The 7,500-nt window shown below is 39.3% G+C and overlaps 1 pseudogene; it reads right to left on the bottom strand.

Annotated features, from left to right (window-relative positions):
- Positions 1–7,500, bottom strand: part of LOC138050552 (E3 ubiquitin-protein ligase MARCHF5-like) — an 18,545-nt pseudogene that overhangs the window by 10,525 nt on the left and 520 nt on the right.

Raw genomic sequence — 7,500 nt, 5'->3', positions numbered from 1 at the left:
TGGTGGTCAATCCTTATCAACGAATTGTACCAAATATATGAATTACTGAAATCCTTCTCCTCATCAGTATAATAATTATTGATAAGCTTTTTTCAGGGCAGATTATGCAACAAGGAAGGACATTGTGCAAAAAACTATGCAAATTGTGTGATTTCTCCCTGAGCTGTTTTAAGCTTGTTTAGTAGGTTTCAGAGTAAGAAAACCACTTTTTTGTTGTTCTAAAGACAATTTGAATATTAGGGAACAATAATTGAGAATCCATGCTTAACGTAGATTAAAAAAGACAAATCAGGTAAGTTATACACCAATGCAAGCTCTTCTCCATGACCTTGGCTCAACTAAATTGGATATATAGGAAGCAGTCAGTTAAACTAAATGCATACTGCTGGTAGTTTCTTCCACATTCTCTAGCTTGACCTTTATGTACAGTAAATTGCCATACAGTGCTGTATCACAAATTTAGGGGAAGATGCGATTGTGTCTTCTCACTTAAAGAAAGAATGAGCGTTTTCACTATACAGAACTAATCCATGAAAATGTTTGTGTCAATCCATATTTGACATAAGAAGGGGTAGCGTTTTGCCGATTATGAACATTTCAGTTGTGTTGACGTATGCAACAATTCTGATTTGGGAACTTGAAGTAGAGGATTTGCTTGCGCTGTACCAATATAGGCAACTCTTTTAGATTGAAAATTAGAACCAGGCATCATAGGTGCAAAAGAGGATACTAGTGCCTCAAACTTCTATTTGTTTATGAAAAACAAATTCAGAGACTCCGCAGGTTTCCATTGGTAAGTCACCTTAAAAATGTTATGTAGATCAAGGTTTTTTTTTTTTTTAACAAAGTGTATATATGGGTTATTGACCAAGCATGAGGTAAGGATGGTTGGATATTGAGCAGTTCTTGTTTTGTGTGTTTATAGACCGAGACAAAGTCTGGGTCCATAAACAAGCAAACAAAGAACTTAGCTGGGATAGCCAATCACAGTGCAGGATTTGGTTCATTTTGCCCGCTCACAGAGCTACATGTATTTACATAATAATTTGGTTTACTTTGTGAAATTTGTGCAATTCTTCATAAATTGTGCGATTTCTCATGAATTGTGCCATCGGATGTGATTTGAGGTCAACTGTATGAAATCATACCATTGCGTAATATCAGTCGATGAAGGCTTGAATGAACATATCCAAAACACACTTTGCCAATAAGTGTGGAAATTGTTGGAAGTATCAATGCCCCACAAAGCAATCTTGTTAGAGAAACTGGGTCAGACAATGGAGTAGGCTCAGCTGGTGTGCGGGTACCTAAGCCAGCAGTTAGACGCGGCAGCATGTAGCTAAGAAATGACATCTTGCTCACATGACGCCTCCAAAGCCGCAAAACATGGTCCTACCTCCCACCTGACCATTTTGCCAAGTATTAATGCGAGAGGGATTGTTGGAAGTCCAACAAATAAAAACATTGGATCTGCTTTCTCCATGACCTCAAGTCCTTCCTTGTGACCCAAAACCTGCATTACTGTTACTACTCCATAAGTGACTGCAGACCAATATAAGGAACCCACCACAACCCCTGCTGCAGCAATGGGGCAAAATTTGTTGATAAGTTTGTCTAAGAACTCTAAAGTCTGTAGCAATGGTCCTAGTGGAGGGAAGACAATGATGTATTCAGCATTGCACTACGGGCAAGAAACCTTTGTTGTAGAACTGCCACTTTTGTTCTCGTCAATCCAACCTTGCAGGCAGACCTGGTGAACCCATTTTGTTGTCCCACGACAACGGCATGGTCTCACCACTGGGACATTGGTTCATCTTCCTCTGTAGCAAAACATACCCAACACCGTCTAAAGTATGAAAACAAACAAGTTTCAATTTTACAATGTTGTGTAGTACTGACATGCTTCATAATACTATTGTCAGTTCTGTAATACTGCAATCTCTTTACAGTTATTTTTGGCAACCTAAGACCAGTTCTTTAAATCCATTGCAGCATTCTAGTTAATTTTTTCAAGTGGGGGGTCATGCAGACAATTTTAGGGGTTACCCAGAGACCGTGCCAACAGTGGACCTATGGTGGTGGGGGAGGGGGGTAAGGAGGGCTCAAACGTTCACACATTGAATTATTTTGTAATGTCCTGTCCTGTTTTGAGGCCTTTTACTTTTTAAAGCTTTGGTAATAAATTCAGTTCCAACATAAAGAGATGGTTTCAATGCACAAAACACACTCTTGAGTAAAAATCAAATTTCTTTACGTTAAATAGTCAGCAAAAAAAATAACTGCAAATTGCACTGACGGACGTTTTCCTGCCTGTAATGCATGTCTTGCAGTTGCACTAAGCAAACGTTTATTCCACACACTAAGGGAGGACTGAACATGCTGTTTCCACTTCATAATTGCTCTTTGTTTTAGTCTAATAATTTTTTCCGCTTTATGTTTCCACTAAAAAGTATTGCAAAATAAAAGCCGGGAGTTAACAGCAAAAGGCAAGCCAAAAGACAGATGAAAAAAAATATAACCTAGCTTTTATATAAAACTCTGAATTTCGAATTCTCAGTCAAACATTAATGACAATCGATCGTGAAAACAATAAAATGTCTGCAGTCTCTGACTTCAAGGGGAAAGTGATGTTCTGTCAAAAGGAAGAAATTGATCATGTGCTAGGCAACCACAAAGGAGCACATGATCACCTAGTGTCAAGGTTCTTGTTTACATTGAATGAACTACAGGGAGTACAACATACTTATTAGCCAAGAAACTTCCGTCTTACGTTTTTTAATTTTGGTGTAATATTTAACTGAACTTTTTCATTTCATCGGGTGGGTCAGGAAGCCTTCTTTGTCAGGTTATTGACCAAGACCCGACTCTTATCTGGAACACTGCATTGGTTCCTGAACCACTGCCCATTGACAAGTAAAATCGTCTGGCATTAGGGTTATCAAGCTCAGGGTTATCAAGCTCAGCAAAAATTGTTCTCCTAATCAAGGAGACTCAAATCAAAATCAAATCAAATCACGTCAAAGTTAAGAGCAAAAATACCCAACCATAAGTTATGCCAGGCCCAGGAATCCAACCAGGGGCACATCCAACCTCATTCCCAGGGTCTCTCTTCTCTGCCTCCATTGTCTATTTCTCAGAGACAATGGAGGCAGAGAAGAGACACCCTGGGAACGAGGTTGGGGCACATCAGTGGAGGGCTAGTGCTCTCACCAAATGTCTCCCATGTTGATTAGCATTGGCAAATAGAATGTCACACAAGCTCAGTAAGGGTTTATGTAAGCATATTAAAGATTTTCATCCAAAAATAATATCATTACTCTTGTTAGTTTCATTCAGTCTCATTTGATAATGGTGACAAGATAAAATCATGTGTTATTAATGTTGACATTCTTATTCTTGTACAGGTCCATTTGTTACGTAAACTTCAGCGACCATATCTTGGCTTCTAGAATGCAATAGAAATACTTGGCCATATTTGGTTTAATAGCAGCGAGACTAACCATATTTGGTAAAGTCACAGGACCACAATAGAAGAAACCATTAAAACTCATGCAGGGAATACATGTATATTGAATGAATAAAAGTCACATGAGACAAGGAAATTTATTACAGTAAATATAATGAATGGGTTTGTTGACAATGTTATAGGAACTTTCGAAGCAATTACAGAATACCCGTCCACAGAAGCATTACTATTTAACTTGTCACTGCGGTCCCGTAGTCCATGAATATGAATATTATAAGACTTGACTCCAAGCAGTAAAAACAGACTGCCACTGCGGTTCGCAGTCCCGTAGTCAAAGAATATGAATATTACAAGTTAAAGCAGTAAAATGGACTGCAACCGCAGACCACGGTCCCGAAATTGAAGAATGTGAATGTTATAACTCAAAGCAGTAAAAGGGACTGCCACCTCAGTCTGCAACCCTGTAGTGAACGAATATGAAAATTATAATGGTAGTGGTAATGAATTTATATTGCACATTTTCTATTGACATATTAAAATGCACTTTACAAGCAAGCGATCTATGGGTGAGATCTTACATCAGCATCTATAGGTGCCACCAGCAGCCGCTATCAGTCCATTAGCGATCTCACCCAGCACATGAATGGATGAAATGGGCCCTGACCACAACACCGGGAGCTCCATGCCCTACTCTATACGAATAGTATGTGGGTTCTTTTACGTCCCACTGGGTCATGGTGAACACTGAAGGGTTGTGAGACGGGGCCTACGGTTTATAGTCCTTATCCGAGAAGACTTGAAAGTCTAACCATTTAAGGACGTAATTACAAAGGCAGCACTTTCTCCTCAGTTATTTTAAGACCCTGAGTAAAATGTACTCAGTCTGCCACGGTGGTCTGCAGTGTGGATTAAAGAACGAGTCAGATTACCTGTGCATTGTTGTTGTTTTGATTCATTGCTTAAAGGACATGTAAAAAGTGGCGAGAAAAACGAATTTTGCATTAGTTTTGCTCAATTCGACTTAGTTTAGGAAGAATATCCTCATTTTCTACTGAAATTCCACTTCCGGTGAAAACAATAGTGAGCGATCGTGACGTCACAGGTGGAACACAAAGCTTGCTCAACACGCATTCCGTATGGCGACTCGTACAAGTAGCAGTAGTCCGGAGGATGTTCTCTCAGAAGGGAGCGACTCAAGTGCCTCAAATTTATATGACGGTGATGGGGATATTTCCGAAAATGTACAAGACTCTGTGCCACAACCCTACCAATTTGAGCCGCGAAGAGTTAGGAGAAACAATCAGAGAGAAGACAACCCCGAACCGGTTGACAGCAACACTGATCGTCTCGGGAACACAGATTGGTATATACATGTAGTTCGCAGTGTGATTTATTTGCATTTGAGATAAAAACTTAACAAAGCACGCGTATCATTTAAACGGTGGTAATAAGAATTTTTGAATCTGAATTTTCTTGGGTGTTTTATGTGAAATTATTTAGGTGCGAATGTGGAACTTGTCAACCCATGCCGACAACAGATGAAAGCATTTGCTGCATGGAAATCAGCAAGTGTGGCAAAAAGTGGAAGACTAGCCTGAAACAGAGATGAAGTGTATCACGGAACATCCAGGTTTTCAGTCAACCTGTCGCAATGTATGGGTGCTGGAAACTGCTTATTACGCATACAGACAGCAGTACGGCGCAGATAATCAAAGAAGAAATGAGTAAGATAAAGATTATAGTTTATTTTGTTACATGTTATTATTTTTTTTTTTTGCCTTTCTGAGATTGATTTGTTGAATTTATTTATTATGTTATGAATTGATTACAATAGTGTGTCACTGATACTTATTTGTTTTCTCCTTTTTGTAGGAAATTTTGCTACATTGGCCATCAACAGCCACTTCGCTGGTGCTGGGGTTATCTCAGCAAACATGTCAGGGTCGCTTTGCCATCTTGTTTGGTAAACAAAATCTGCCACACCTTTCCAGCTGATTTTGGACGCTCCTACACTGGCTTAAAACCGTCAAGCCTTTGAGGGATACAAAGGTACATGTTAATTAAATTTACATAATAATTATTTATGTCTTACAGAACTAGCGTCAGTGCCTGTTCGTTAGCAGTGACACAATCACATGGATTCCTTCACCACCGGCAATTGTCAAGCAAGTTGGTAAAACGAGTGATGTATTAAGCGTGAGTTGCACATTTTTTGATCAATGTTTGTGGTTGTTTGGTTCAAAAACATAAATCTAGTTCAATCTGCATTCATATTGTTTTAAACATTTTTACAGTGTACAGGTACATAGAGTAATAACCTGGCTTGTAAAATTCACTTTCAACACTGGCAAACCATGACACAAATTCTTCAACTGCTGTTTCTTTGCAGGGTTTCTCAAAGGAAGCAGCAAACGGGCCTGAGTTGCTGTCCCTTATATCCTGAGTAGAATTCTTCAATGATCTTTGGTCCTCTTCATATTCACGTGGCAACATTTCAATTAGACCCTCAGTATAGCCTAAAATAATAATCATTTATGAATTAATTAATGCAGGAGGCAATATTTTTGACTGCTTAAAGCAAAATTTTTTGTGCATGCACGCACAATAATACTCAACCTTTAGCAATGTGCCAGATGTCATAATAATGTGTGGTTCCTTTGGGTGCCATATTTTTTCTGATGTAGGCCGCATTTTGGCGATTTCTGTCAGTTATTATGACATCTAAGTCAAGATTCTTGTCAGCCAAATGGTTCTCTAATCGGAGGTGGCCCTCATGTTCACACCAGGAACTGTTTGACACCTCATTGGACTTGAAGAGAATAACAACAGTTTATAACATACTGTAATATATTCGTAAAAAAGTTAACTGATTACAAAGCGAGACTAGTGGCCTCCTTATACATAACTTACTTCAACAAGTTGAAATGTAAATGCCCCATATTTGGCACTGTGACCTGGGCTGTCAGATCTCCCATCCCCGGAAAGAACAACACCTCCTTCCAAATTGACAACCTTCTTACCAATTTATCCTGCTCTTCCTTCCACCTTCTTATGACAGTGGGTATCAGGTAGTTCCTCTGGTGTTTATGGTACGTTTGGCAGCTGAAACACTGTACCTTCAGGATTTTCAGCATTCTCAGGGTTTGGGAGATCATGCTACCTGAGTACAGAATAGCAGGAGATTTCCAGCAGGTGTCTTTTAATGTAAATTTGGCTTCTCCAAACCATGGCATAGCTGCATGTTAAACATTTTTGAGTGATATGGATAAGAGTGCCGACCACACTAGACACTTCAGTTGTAGCAGGTTCGGTGCACAGAGGCTTCCGGACAACTGGCTTCTTCGTAATCTTTCAATAACTAAGAAAAAAAGGGTTTCTTAGGGAATGAATCAATTGTGTCAATCTGAAGATTTGCAGTTAAATCAATTTTATACGTACTCTTTTTCACAGTTCTGTTGGACACTTCCGGTTCCTCGCATTCTGCCATGGGTCGCTTTTTTACTTCAAACGACTTTGTTCCTGGAAGGGCATGAACCGTCGGCACAGCATCGCGAAGTAGTTGCTTCTTCTTTGTAAGGCCTATTTCTCCCATGTAACTGTTCACATAAATGACTGCTACAAATAACAGAATGTACCGACGGATCTACTAAATCGGCTCTTTTCACTTGAACAAATGTCACCCACTGTTGCTTCAAATTTGTGTTGTTTGGGAATTTATGCATGGTATGCCCGGTTTTCTTTGAGTTACTACAAAACTGAACAACACAACGCTTTACCATTATGGAAAAAATAAATATACTCCAACCAAGACGAAGTACCTACACTATTCCGTGTTTCACGAAGTTACAACTTCCGGTAAAAGGAAGGTTCCACCTATGACGTCACAGGAAAAATGGCCCATTTCAAGATGGAGGATGTTTCCAATTTCGAAGAACTTTTCCGAGGTGAAAACGGGCTTGACTGAAAAAAATAATTATGGATATGGTATACCGGCCATAAACCACTAGGTGAACAAAAAGTGTACGATTTTTGGG

The sequence above is a fragment of the Montipora capricornis genome, chromosome 6 (genome assembly GCF_036669925.1).
Source record: "Montipora capricornis isolate CH-2021 chromosome 6, ASM3666992v2, whole genome shotgun sequence".
Taxonomy (NCBI): domain Eukaryota; kingdom Metazoa; phylum Cnidaria; class Anthozoa; order Scleractinia; family Acroporidae; genus Montipora; species Montipora capricornis.
The sequence above is the reverse complement of the archived record's forward strand: the minus strand, read 5'-3'. Positions and strand labels throughout refer to the sequence as shown.